The following is a 12805-nucleotide window of genomic DNA, read 5'->3' as shown; positions in this document are numbered from 1 at the left end:
GAGAAGAAAACTAAAACTAAAACTACTTAAGCAAATGAGCAGCTTTCAAGTTAGTGATGGATTAAGGCTAGTTCCCACAGGTGTGCTAATGGATAAAGCTCACAGGTGTTCAGTGTCTTATATAGGTTGATGGATGGGTAAAATTTATAGCTAACTTCCACTATGCACATTAAACTGCTCCTGTTTGCTTATATGTATCCCCTTTCATACATAAATGTATGTTCTCATATGAGGCAGCTAGCATAATGGTGGCCTCTTGCGTAGTTAAAAGCTGAATGTTCCTGGGTAAGCTTGCCTTGCCCCCCTTGAAAAACAGGGATCACTTGCAGAGAGATGGTTAAGCCAGGTGCAAGGACAGGCATTTTGTAAAGTCAGCACAAACAGAACTGACTGATACTGAGTCTATTTCTTATCAACCGTCTGCTCTTTTGGGAACAGATAAGCATCATGTTATTTTTGTGTTAGCCAGATTTCATAAGGAAAGAGAGGTTTGTGTCATTTCTGTCTGACTTTTCCTTCCACTCTCCCTCATAAACGTTGGCCAATTTCAACCACATTGAACAAATTATGATATTTCAATGATACTAAGATCCTGTAGTGTTCCTGAAACTGGTGAATAAGTCAGAGATAATATCCTGACTTCATATGCAGTAGTACAGGCACTCTTAACACTCCAGGTATGAGATCCTTCATGTTATGATTTTTTCATGGAAATATCTACTGTATTTTCATGCTCAACAAGTAGTCAAAAAGCAAATCAAATGCTAGGACTTACCAGGAAAAGAACAGAGTGCAAAGCAATATAAGAAAAAATAGCATTGTGCCACAATCCATTACTGCTTCTTTCTCCTGGGTACTGTACTGTGCAGCTCTTCTCCCCCTACATGAAAAAGATGTAGAAAAGCAGCATTAGGAATCATTGTACAGAAGCAGTTCACACTTACTATGAACAATTGTGTAGGCTAGAGATTATCATCCTAGAAAAGATAGAGCTAAGGGGGTATGTGGCAGAAGTCAGTGAAGTGTCATGGAGGGGTGAACAGAGGCTTACAGTTCATGGTCTCTTTGTGCAAGAGGTAGGGGAAATTGAAGTACTGCTACAGAAGAAGATAGATTCAAAACAAAATAAAAATGAAAGTTCTTCAATGTATACTTAAGCCGTGGGAGTCCTTGCTTCGGGCTGGCTCCTAAAAGTTTACAGGGGTTCAACGGGATGTTGACGCGGATTCATGGAAGTCAAAAATCCATTGAGGGTTACTTAGCATTTATCAACATCCTCTGCCCCAAAAAGTCTTTGAGTTGTAATTTGGGGGGGAGTGTCTTACGTACCTTTTGTGTTCCTGCACTCTTGACTAAGCATCAGCTTTTGGTTCCTGCTTCCCAGCCTAGCCATAGGATATTTGCTGGGATCCACAGGCCCTAAGCCTGCAGGGCTGCTCTTACTTGAAGCCGCAGTCTGAGTAGAGGAGAGATGTCCTGTTCATGGCCACGCTAAAGGAAATACAGAGAAAGCATAGACCTTGTCTGTATTGCTTATCTGGTCAATTGACCTACAAGTACATACCTATGGCCAGTCAGTGCACCCGTGGTTCCAAATTAGCCCCAGTGCCTTCTCCCTGTTGTTTAGCCTGCAGATACGGAAGGGGACACAGTGAGAAGCCTGGGGTGAAGTGTAAGGGAGAAGAGTTGCAGGCTTGAATGTAGGCAAAAGCAGTGAGCTACGTGCGCAGAATGCAGAAAGGTGTGTAATGAATAGAAGGTGGGATACATGTTTGTAGGTAAGGAACAAAGGGTAGGGTTTGTACGTGATGAACAATTGTTTGTCAGTCGCAGGGTAACTTTAGATTTTTTAGAATGAGACTTAGAAAGCCGATACAGAAAGAGTACAATGAAAATTGGCAGTACTACAAAGCACTTAGCAGAACGGTACTGTCTTGTGGAAGTCTTATAACTTGACTAGAAGGATTTGTATTTGGGTTTCTGACTTTTCTTTCAGCTGTATATTCTTTATTGCAATTTACAGAATGACAGGCATTTTCTAAACGGTGTAGTGTTTCTTAAACTTCAGTACCTTGCAGCAGACGAGAGAAGCCATTTCCTTTGCAGGCATCACCTCCTGTAAATAACAGATATTCACTTTACATGCTGAGCAGTTGCTGAACTAGGAGCATATCCAGAGTTTTATTTTCCTGTATTAATCAAGGAAAAATGGATGTGCTTTTTAGATGTTTCCTTTACAAGATGCTGTAATTGGTGTTTCACTCGCTGAGTGTTTAAACTCTGTAGCCAATATGAAGCAGATACAACCTCTTTCTCATGGCCAGCTGTGCAAGTTGCTATGGGAACTCGGTGGGGACTATCTGCAGATTACTGCTCTGGGGACCACACCTGGCTTATTTGCATTCAATTTAAGTTGGGGAAAATTCAAAAGAAGAAAAGAGGAGTGTAGACTAGCTGGTAGGCAGGCAAAAAGGGCTTGTCATTTTGAGACTGTCACATTGGATGGAAAAGCTGCTTGTATTCATGGTTCTTGCAGACTCATGCAGGGTTCTGAATTTTGCAGCCTTTTTTTGTGCATTTTGCCAGTGTTGTGAGCCTTGATGGAAATGTAGTGTCACAGGATTTTTGGGGTATTATTGCCTCTAACATAGTTAAGTCCCAGAGAATTTGTTAACTTTCTCTGCATTTTTAATGAGTAATCTCTCTGATGGTGAGGGATTGTGAAGGCAGTTTGGTATACAGGTCATTCTTTTAAAACGGCATGTTAGTTCAACTCAGTGCGATATTAAAATGTTAGTGCAGTATTGAGTGTTGCTGGAGAGCTTAGCTTGTTTTTTTGGTTTTTTTTTTCCCCTCCTGAATACTGAATTGTTCGTCGTTCAGTGGTGACTGTGACTTCTTAAGAAGGCTGTAGAATGATATTCATTCAAGTCAACACCGGTGGTCAACAGGCCACTCTCAGGCTGTTTGTGGCTGGTTTTTTGGGGATGATGGTGTCCAGGCACTTAAGCGCTTTACTTCTTTCTTGCTTGTTTATTCTCACTACATCAACTTGCCTTTTGACCAAGACTGGACAAAAGTGATTAAAACAGCACTGTATGCCACCTTGCTCTTTATGCTATTTCTTCCACTGGGCTGACAAACTGCCTTGGTACCTTTCTGCAGGAATGTCTGACAAGAACATGTAAACTGTTTTCAGAACAGTAGGCATAGAAGCTTTGAGAAATCTGAGATCGCCACCTCAGTACTTCTAAAAATTTTATATATATATAAAAAACATTCCATATATGTTTTTATATAAAACACATGAAGTATGTATAAATATATATAAAGTATGTATGTTTATATATAAAATGTATAAAGTTCATATATATATTTAAAAAAAATAATTCTGAGGGTTAATGGGTGGTTGTCTACCTGTAAACATTTTCAGTTCTGATCTATCATAATGTCATCAGAACCTTGGTCTCCCTTGAAGATTCAAGTTTTCAGTCTGTCATGATGCTGTAGACCAACCTAATGGGCTTTTTATATAGATGCATCAGACATTTATAAGGTGTGCTTTTTGTTTATTTGCTATAGTTTGGTCTACTATGATATTACAGTGTTATTTAGTAGTTAGTTTTAAATTCTCTGTGAACAACTTCCTTGAATTTGGAGTTTAGTGCTTTAAGTCAGGCCTATGCTAAACTACTTACTGGTATAATTGGTAGCTGTTACTCTGCTGCTGCTTCTGTTAGCTTCTTGTCAGCACTCCCCCTTTACTTTCCAAACCTTGTAGTTCTAATGTCTTCAACACATCTGATGGAAGTAAGTGATTATATAGTTAAGTCTTACAGTGTAGGAGCCACATTTCCATTATTGAGCATGGAAGTGGTGTGTGTGAGGAGACCAGAAATACCCTTAATTGGTTTAGTGTGGACTTGGTAATGTTAAGTTAATGGCTGGGCTGGATGATCTTAAAGGTCTTTTCCAACCTAAATGATTCTATGAAATCAAAACGAGTATTCTCAAGGGTGGAATTGAAGGGGTATGTGCATATGTAAGTATACTACAAGTTGTCAACATTGGGGCTGAGAGTCAGTGTCCCAAAGAGGAAATAGCTGTTGTGAGATTTTAGTTTCTTCTATTTGCCACATAAGTTGTGTGATAGAGTTCATAAGATGAATATGTAACATACGAGTGGATTTAAGCTGTAGACAGTAAAAGTTTTAAGGTAATACTGCTGCTGAAGCAGTCTTGCACAGTTGTTTGTTCCTGCCTCCTTGCTGCCTTGTGCTTCAACAGGGTAAACATTTCTCCCCTTGGATTAAGAAACAGATTTGTGTTAGTATTTTCTCCTTGCGGCTGGAGTAGTTTTAACACAGATCAGTTCTCTTGTGTAGTTCTGTATGCGGCAGCGCAAGAGAGGAGGCAGTACAGCAGTGGGGATGAGGGGGGCTGCAGCTATGGGCACGCCTGCTGGCTTTTTGCTGACTCAGTGTTCATGGTCCGTGGCTGTAGTATTGGCACTTATTTAGGGTCCTAAATTAAGTGTCCTATTCTTAATTTTTGGTTTTTCTGTGAAAACAGTGAGATACACATATATGAAACTTGTGTTTTATTGAGGAATTGGCAACTAACAATTAGTGTTCTGCGTATTGCTTTTTAAAATTTTTTTGTTAGGCCTTTTGACCTAATTTTTTCAGTTGACTTCTTTTACCCTGTAATTTGCGGCTAGATCATGAATTTCTTTTGAGAGGATTCTGTATCTGTCAACCTAATGCTTCCAATCAAAATAAGTTACAGAAAGCGGGGCAGTGTGGAAAAGTTTACCTCTGTTCCAGTTTGTTGGAGGAATAAACAAGACAGGAATGTCTTCAGTGGTGTGTGTCCATGGGCCTGCAAATAAAATGTGCATGTCTTCCCAGCAAATCCTCTGCAAACACAGCCACAGGTGGTGGTCATACTGCATGCACTTCAGCATTGCTGCTAGTAAACCCGTTCTTGTGGTTATTTCCTGGAAAAACTAATCAATGCCTTTTCTGCTTTAGCACAGCATAGCTGCTAAAACGGGCAAAACTGTGCTTATGAACATTTCCTGGAAAAGCTCACGTAGGCAATACTTCATATGTGTAGTTACGCTGTGGTTTTCACTTTTTACTGTTCCTAAATTATCATAAATTAAAGACCCAGGTGCCTAGGAACTTTGTATTTTTTTTTTTTTTTCTGGCTGATAGCAAATGCAGTCTTACGTTAACTCTGACCATCCAAAATGATAGGTACTTGGATAGGTGTGCTGATGGAGTCAGTGTCTGCAGTGTGAGTAACTCTGGTTCTTTCTTCAGATCTTGCATCTGGCAATTTTTTGTTCAATTTGTAACATACAGAGCAGCTTGTGTGGAATTTGGCCTTTTCCTCTTTGAGATCAAATAATTTAAGCTTCAGAAAGAAGCATTCCCATGACATGTCCTGTGGTTCCTACAGGTGTTAATAGTGTCTGGATCAGTGTGCTGAGGGCATTAAAGCAATATCCTCCTTCAGATTTGAGATAGTTATTAAGGAAGAGAGAGCAAAAGCAGTTTCTGCAAAGGATGGTGCTAACAGCAGTGCAACTTCAATTCATACCATGAACTGTAGAGGTTTTGCATGTTCTTCTTCCTATTAATTTGTTTGTCAAACGCTCTAATGCTAACTAGAGCTAAATACCATCTCTGCTGTTGATCTTGATGTATCCAGTTGGCTCCAGCAGAAATCATAATAAACTTAAACCTGTGACTTTGATTTATGTATTTTGAGAGTGACCTGTAGTGTATTTAATGACAAGTGGCATGGAGACTTGGGGATTTGAATTGAACTGAATGGTATGGTTAAGTCAGGTACTGAATTAGTCTGTTCTTTGTAGAGCCCCTATTCATCAGGCTAGACTAGTAATTACTACTTTGGCAAAGTGGAGAACAGAGAAACAGCGTGTTTGCATAAGGCATTATGTTTTGATTTACAGGTGAGTTTAAAAATAATGTTTTTAAGCTCTGAGGGCTTGTCCCTGTTATGTGGGTGGCAAATCTAATGCTTTTGGAATGCACATATGGTGATATTTCCAAAATGTAATAGGTCATACAACTGCTAAACCAAATATTGCCATTCAGTATTTGAGCTTGGCATAAGTAGCCTTCATATGTTGTCAGATCAACTGTGTTGTGATTTACATATTGGAGAATATTTATTTTACTCAAATACTTGGGATTTTTAGTGTGTATTGTGTATTGCAATAACAATTTGAAACTAGCAATATTTATGCCATCTCCACTGTTTGGGGTTTTGGTAGTGTGAATGGCAGTTACCTTTTCCATTCAAATGTGTGTGCAATTTCAGTAGCCACTTGTATGTGTGGAAGACATGTTCCCATAAATGTCATCCCAGCATATGACTCATTAAGAGATGACCACTTTAGGTCTGGGGGATATGTGAGCACGGGCTTATGTTCCCTGCCAGGGGAAGTTTGGGATCACCCCTCTCTTCATGGTGGCTGGCACCTGGCAGTGCTCCAGGTTCTCTAACTGCCCCAAGCTGCAGCATCCCATAAAAGCTTGCAAGCTTTCAAGGTGGTGGGGGTTTTTTTTGTTGCTTGTTTGATTGGGTTTTTTTGTTTGTTTCAGTACTGCTGTTACGTAGACCTGTGCCCTTAGATTGCTTTTCAACAAAGTTCTGTAGGATGCAAAGTAGAGAAAGGCTGAAATGAAGACTATGTGAAGTTACATGAACAAAACACAAGGGAGGGCTGAAGAACACCATCAGTAAAACTTCAAAATTTATCAGAATAAGAAAAAAAAAAGCAATGTGAGGCATGCAGATCTTGTAGAGTAATAAAATTTGTTTATATATTTTTTATATTTATTTATATTTTTTATATTTATTACAAAAATGTTTTACTAATAAAACAATATACATCTGCTCCAGGTGTTCAATACTTGTCAGTGTGAAATATTTCAGATTTGACAAACTAGTAAGTTTAAAGGAAGATGAGACCCACATATATGTGGATAAAAGCTCAAACAGGTGTTTACATTATATTACATTATATTACATTAATATTTACATTTTTAAAATTTTGTGTGTTTTTTTTAAAAAACCTTGCTTAACTTTGGATACTACTTTTCATGTGCAAGTTTACTAGGGCAATGAATATGTAATGGTATAGAACCATACCTCAAGTGTGGTGGAATCAAAGCATGATTTGCTCATTTTCTATGCTAACTTCTAGTTAAATTGAAAGGAGGTGAGTGCCCTCCTGCAAATACTAAAAAGTGCTACTGTGCAACAGCTCTATAACAGGTACAACATGCTAGTTAAATAACACAAATTTGTTTTCTAATGTGTGACACTTTGGGTTGTGTTTTTGAACTGAGTTCCTGGAGTCAGTGCTTATGATGTAGTGTTTGGTGCCTGCAAATAAATAAATAAATAAATAAAAGGTCTTGATCCATTATGAGATAGCGATGAAAAACTTGAAAACGTAATATGAGTGCACATTGAGTGCTTATATCAGGAGATGTAAAGACTGTTTACTACTCTTCAAAATATTCCACGATTTCTGAGTGAATGTTATGATGGTTTCATGGATCAAAGCTGTGGTTTTGAACAAGGGTTGACTGCACTGAATTTATATCCTTTGCTTTTGAAAAGAAAACATTGAACAGAATGAAAGAAAAACTTGTATGTAAATATAATGTGATACTTTCTTATGTGCTGTGGCTTATAGGCAGTAAGGGGAGGGCAAAACTGTTCAGATGATGCAGCAGAATGTTAGAATTAGCCATGAGTTTCAAATAAGGCTCAGTTTGCTTGTGAAAGCTATAATGCTGTAATTTTTGAATGAGGGTATTTATTTTCTTTTCTCTCCTCCCTGTCTCCTGCCACTCCCCCCCCCCCCCCCCCCCCCCCCGCCCCTTTCCCCTCCTCATATGGTGGTACTGTACTATGAGTTTGTCATGACCACAGTTTTCTTACTATAAAAAAATTACTTAAACCATGATAGTTGCTACCTTCTTTGGACAAAAATAAGTGAGAGTTAAAAAAACCAAACCCCTGTATATTAATGTGTCAGGTGCTTATGAGTATCTGCTGTCCTTCACTGATAAGGTGAATTAACATTAATGCTTAGCTGTCTGCATACTTAATTTTCTTCAAAAAAGGTACACGAAAGAATTTTGAAAGACATTTTGTGTGGTGGAAAGTTTGAAAGGATAGTTATGATTTGAGTTTGTGAGAGAGAAGTAAAATTAGATGTAGACTAAAATTCCAATTCATAGCAATTGTGTAATGACCGGTAATTCTAAAACAGGCCAATTTTATTTGACTTTTCCAGACAACTGCTCTTTGGCTTTCAGAGCAAACTTAGCAATTTTCAGATAAAATCCATTTTGTTAGCCAAAGTCAAAGGTGGTGGCTAAAATTAGAGCTTGGTTTGGAGCCCTAACTATGAACAGGTGTCTGTCTGTCTGTTCATAATTACTCTAAGAGGATTGTGCCAACTTTAATAACAGTTTATTTTATTGAAGTACAAGATTTTCATAATTTTTTTATAGCACATTGGAGTTCTGTTTGAAATTTTTATTAGGTTTCATTTAGCTTGTGGAATGGAGACTTGGAAATGTCTTGAGTTAAAAAGTAGTAGCTCTGTGTAATGTCAGTTTAGGGCTAGCTGTATCTATAGTCTTGGCTGGTGTGGCATATAGAAAGCAGCCTTACTCTGAGCATTGCCAGTGTTCATTGACATTGTGCTTAGTCATGCACTATTTCAAAGCTTTGGTGACTAGTTGTCTTCAGCGGTATTTCAAGATAAAATATACTAGACACTGATACACTGATGAAGTTAGTATGCTAATGTGTTACAACTAATGCCACATTTCCTTTACTTGTAGTATTCCAAGTACATTGTTCAAAAGGGAATAATGAGGTTTTGGGTTATTGGGTAATCTTGCCATGTTGTATTGGAAAGCATGCCCGTGAAGTTTACAAAGGTCATGCTGGTCACAGAGCTGGCTAATGGCAGAAATTTCCTAGCTGTCGTTGAGGGCATGTAGTAAATGACATTTTTACTAATATATGGAAGCACATCTATGTAAAAATTAAGATTCTTTTTCCCCCATAAAGGTGTCGAATAGAATAATGTTGATAATAACTTTGCCCTTTATCCCTTTAATTCTGCCTCATTTGTAATGGTGTTTGTTTTTTTTTTAATAAAAAGAAAAAAAGAGACTGAAGATCTGAAGATAAAGGTTTAAACATCCTTTCCCCCTAGTTTCTAACAACTCTCACTATCTATAACACTTATTTACAATATATGGCATTGGGGAATAATTTTGTGGAGTTTACAGTCAGTCAATTAGGCATAATAAATGGAAAAAAAAACAGGAGGAGAAATAAAAGAGAAGATCCAAAAGAAGGTCTAACCAAGAGTTGCATAACCTGCAGGGGAAAATGAGGTTTCCCTTCCAAAAAGTAAGGTATTAAAGTATCAAGTATAATGATTAGAACTGAATAAATCAAGTGACATATTGGTGGGACAAACAGCAAAACAAAAGCATTCGTTTGAAATGAGAAGATATGGAAGATACATAAAGAGTGAAGAGAAGAGGAGAATAGGGTAGAAAGAATCTCCTGAAGCCTTATCTGCACTCTGAAGTGTTTGATTGAAGATCTGCCTTTGTCATACCTGGCTCCATGTTAGTGGCCTAGTTCCTTTGGTTTTAAGGAAAAGTGTGAATAGGATTATGTGGGAAAAATCATCAGTTTAAGAACTGTAGAACTTGAAGAGGAGAGAAACAATTTTTGAGATGGCTGTAGTTGTGTGGGATGTGGAGGGTTTTTTGCACTGATGAGCACAAGGTGCACCACTTTCTCTTGTTAGAGGTGCCTTTGGAGGAAAAATGAAACTTCATGTGCAAAGCCCAGAGTGGTATTTTGCTTAAACGTGAGTACCAGAAGTATGACACTGGTTCAGGGTGTTAAGTAACTTCTAACGTAAGAATCCAGAAAGAAAAGAACAGCCAATGACATGGCAGAAGCTAAACAGAAAGTCCAAAAACTAGCATATTCCGCCATTGGTTCTAAAGCAGGGTGGTATGCACTGTTCCTCCCCAAACCTTTTCCTACTTGAATCTTCAGGCCTCCTTCGGGAGCCTACCAGATAAACAGTTGCAGTAGTGTGGCCTACGTGAGACAATAAGGGGTTTTTTGGCCCAAAATTAAGGACTTGCATAAAAAGAAAGATAATAAAATTGTCAAAGAATGAAGTGGTCACTGGAAGAACATTTTTGTTTGTTTGCTTTCCAATTGTTAGTTTGAAAAGTCAATGTATAAGGTGTTATTTCAGTTATCAAGTTAGTAGAAGTTACAGTTCAAATGAACATTTTTATGGGGTTTGATGTTTGTAAGGCAGATTGGTTGGCACAGTTGGGAATGGGAAGAAAACTTCTGCCTTGTCCTTGTTAGCTGTCAGTGCAATGTTGATAGTATGGACAATGAGTAGCACTGTGGTACCATCAGCACGCTTGCTAACACTGCTTCAGGTACATCCTCCCCTGGCCTTTATTTGCTGTTTGCTTGTTCTGTTGTTTGATAGAAGTCATCCATCACTACACACGTGCCTGCTTTTAACGGTCACTTCCTGCGGTCGTGCGCTTTTGATGCTGCACCTGTGTTCAACCAGCTCAACACAGATTCTCATTTGAGGAGGATCCTAAAGATAACACTGCTGTCCTCTTACTATGCTACTGCCTCAGCTCGGCCACTGCTTAAACTGGCACTTGCTTTGTGAAGTGCTTGGCTTGTTTACACCATTTGTGTCCAGACTCTTCCGATGAAGCAAATGGATTATCTCCCAGTGCACTCCAAAAAGGATGTGAAGTTTACTGAAGGTCTGTGAACCATGGAGATGTGCCTCAGAGGTCTCAATGGGATGCGTGAATGAGTAGAAAACCAAGCTGGAAACAAGATATTAGGAAAACCTATTCAGTACACACAGTTGTTTCCCTGCAGTTGGGAGCGCCTTCCCTTCTTGCAATCTTTTTCAAGTGTAGATCATTGCTGTTAAATATATAGCAGGGAACATCTTGTGTTAAGTAGAGATATGAACCTGAACAGAAGAAGAGGTCAAGCGTGGAAATAAATTCCAGTCAGTACTGGATGATTGAGAAGTCCCTTTTCTCTCGCTCCCTCTTGTTTGGAGAGGTGGTGCTTGAATTCACTTCAGAAATGAGAAGAAAAGTACAGCTAGCTTTTTCTAAAGAAAAAAGACAGAAAAAAACAACTTATTAAATTCACATTAACATCTGGAAGTGGGTAGCTCAGCCCTGTAGTCACCTGCATCATCACAGTATGTTTTCCTGACCAGAATATGGAATATTAAGTGTTGTGATGTCCACATTGCACTTGAATTTTTAATATAAATGTTCGTGCTGTTTAGGACACTAGCATTTGAGTGGTAAACAAACTATTTGAAATGGTTTAATCTAGCCTCATAGTTCATCAGTACACTTAGTTCTGTGGACCACTTTTGGAAGAGAAGATTGATTCCTCCACAGACCAAAGGCTCTTCCCAGTTCTGCAGTCCTTCAGTGTACTTTGTGGTCACAGCAGCAAGTGTGTTCTGGTTATCATTGAGCGGTTCAAAGTTGCAACCCGGGTGTAAAGTGTCCCTTTCAAAAACCGCAGCTCTGCAGTAAGCTTTGTTTAGCTATATTGTGTATGCTTGTGGAGGGGATTAGTAATAGATTTTTGTTTTTTCTTGGAAGTCATTGGAAAGCAAAAGACTAAATCTATTTTGATTTCACTTGGGATAGATTAGTGGGTGTCAAATGTTACACAATACTTGACATATCCACTGCTGTTAAGTTGGCCGTGGCAAAGGGATTACCCGATAATGAATCACCAAGCTCTTTAGCCATTTAAAGGGAATCATGCCGCTTCCTTGTCCTGGTGGTGCTCTCTTTCCTACCCGGGACCTTCTTGTGACAGTTCGTGTTCGGATGTGGAAAACTCCACGCAGATGTGTAAGCACCAGTTTGACAGCTTTGTGTTCAGCTTCTACCTTGCTAATTGTTTTCGTGGGATTATTTGGATTGTGTAGAAAGCTTTTTCCAAATCCCCTTTATTACTGAAGTTATTGTTGCCAGCAGGAATAAGATTAAAGGTGCTTAAGTCTGTAGAGTTGTTTCTAATTTGTACGTGTCATTTCAGTGGCATTTGAACAGAACTCTGTCTCTTCCCCCTCCTGCTCCCCTGTGGTACTGTGCTTGAGTTAGGGCTGAGAAGCCAAGCTATTGGAAGAAAATTCATTTTGTTCCCTAATTATTATGCTGGCACTCGGGAGATAATTTTTCCCTTCATGCACTGCCAATTAATATGCAAATGAGCTGATAAATATTTATACCATGATTTAAATTATGCAGGGAGCGCTTTCAGTGTACTCTGCAAATGAATTGTTCATGGACTTCAAAGTGCTGGCTGCTGTGCTAACGAGGGGAGATTTGCATAAGGCCCTAATCAGGCGCATACTGATTAAGCTTCATTATGGAAACTGCCAGCTGCAATCTTTGTTTCTATTTTATTACAAAAAGGGGAACTTTTCACGCTTCAGTCGCCTTGACAATGTCAGACACAGCTAGTAGGAGAGACTAAAACTCCACAGAGCAACTGAAGTTTCCCTGTTCAGTTGAAGATTGCTATGGTGTAACTGAAGTTGTATTTCTTCCCCCACCTCCCCACTCCCTTTCTTGTCCGGTCGAGAGCAGTAGTGTAGGTTTGATAGAAATTGCCATTC

At 38.9% G+C, this 12805-nt stretch overlaps 1 protein-coding gene across 6 annotated transcripts in view; it reads left to right on the top strand.

Moving 5' to 3' along the window:
• Positions 1–12805, top strand: part of POU2F1 (POU class 2 homeobox 1) — a 113463-nt gene that overhangs the window by 45836 nt on the left and 54822 nt on the right. The window lies entirely within an intron of this gene.

Source organism: Pelecanus crispus, chromosome 1 (genome assembly GCF_030463565.1).
Source record: "Pelecanus crispus isolate bPelCri1 chromosome 1, bPelCri1.pri, whole genome shotgun sequence".
NCBI lineage: Eukaryota > Metazoa > Chordata > Aves > Pelecaniformes > Pelecanidae > Pelecanus > Pelecanus crispus.
This window is presented reverse-complemented; position numbering and strand designations above follow the sequence as displayed.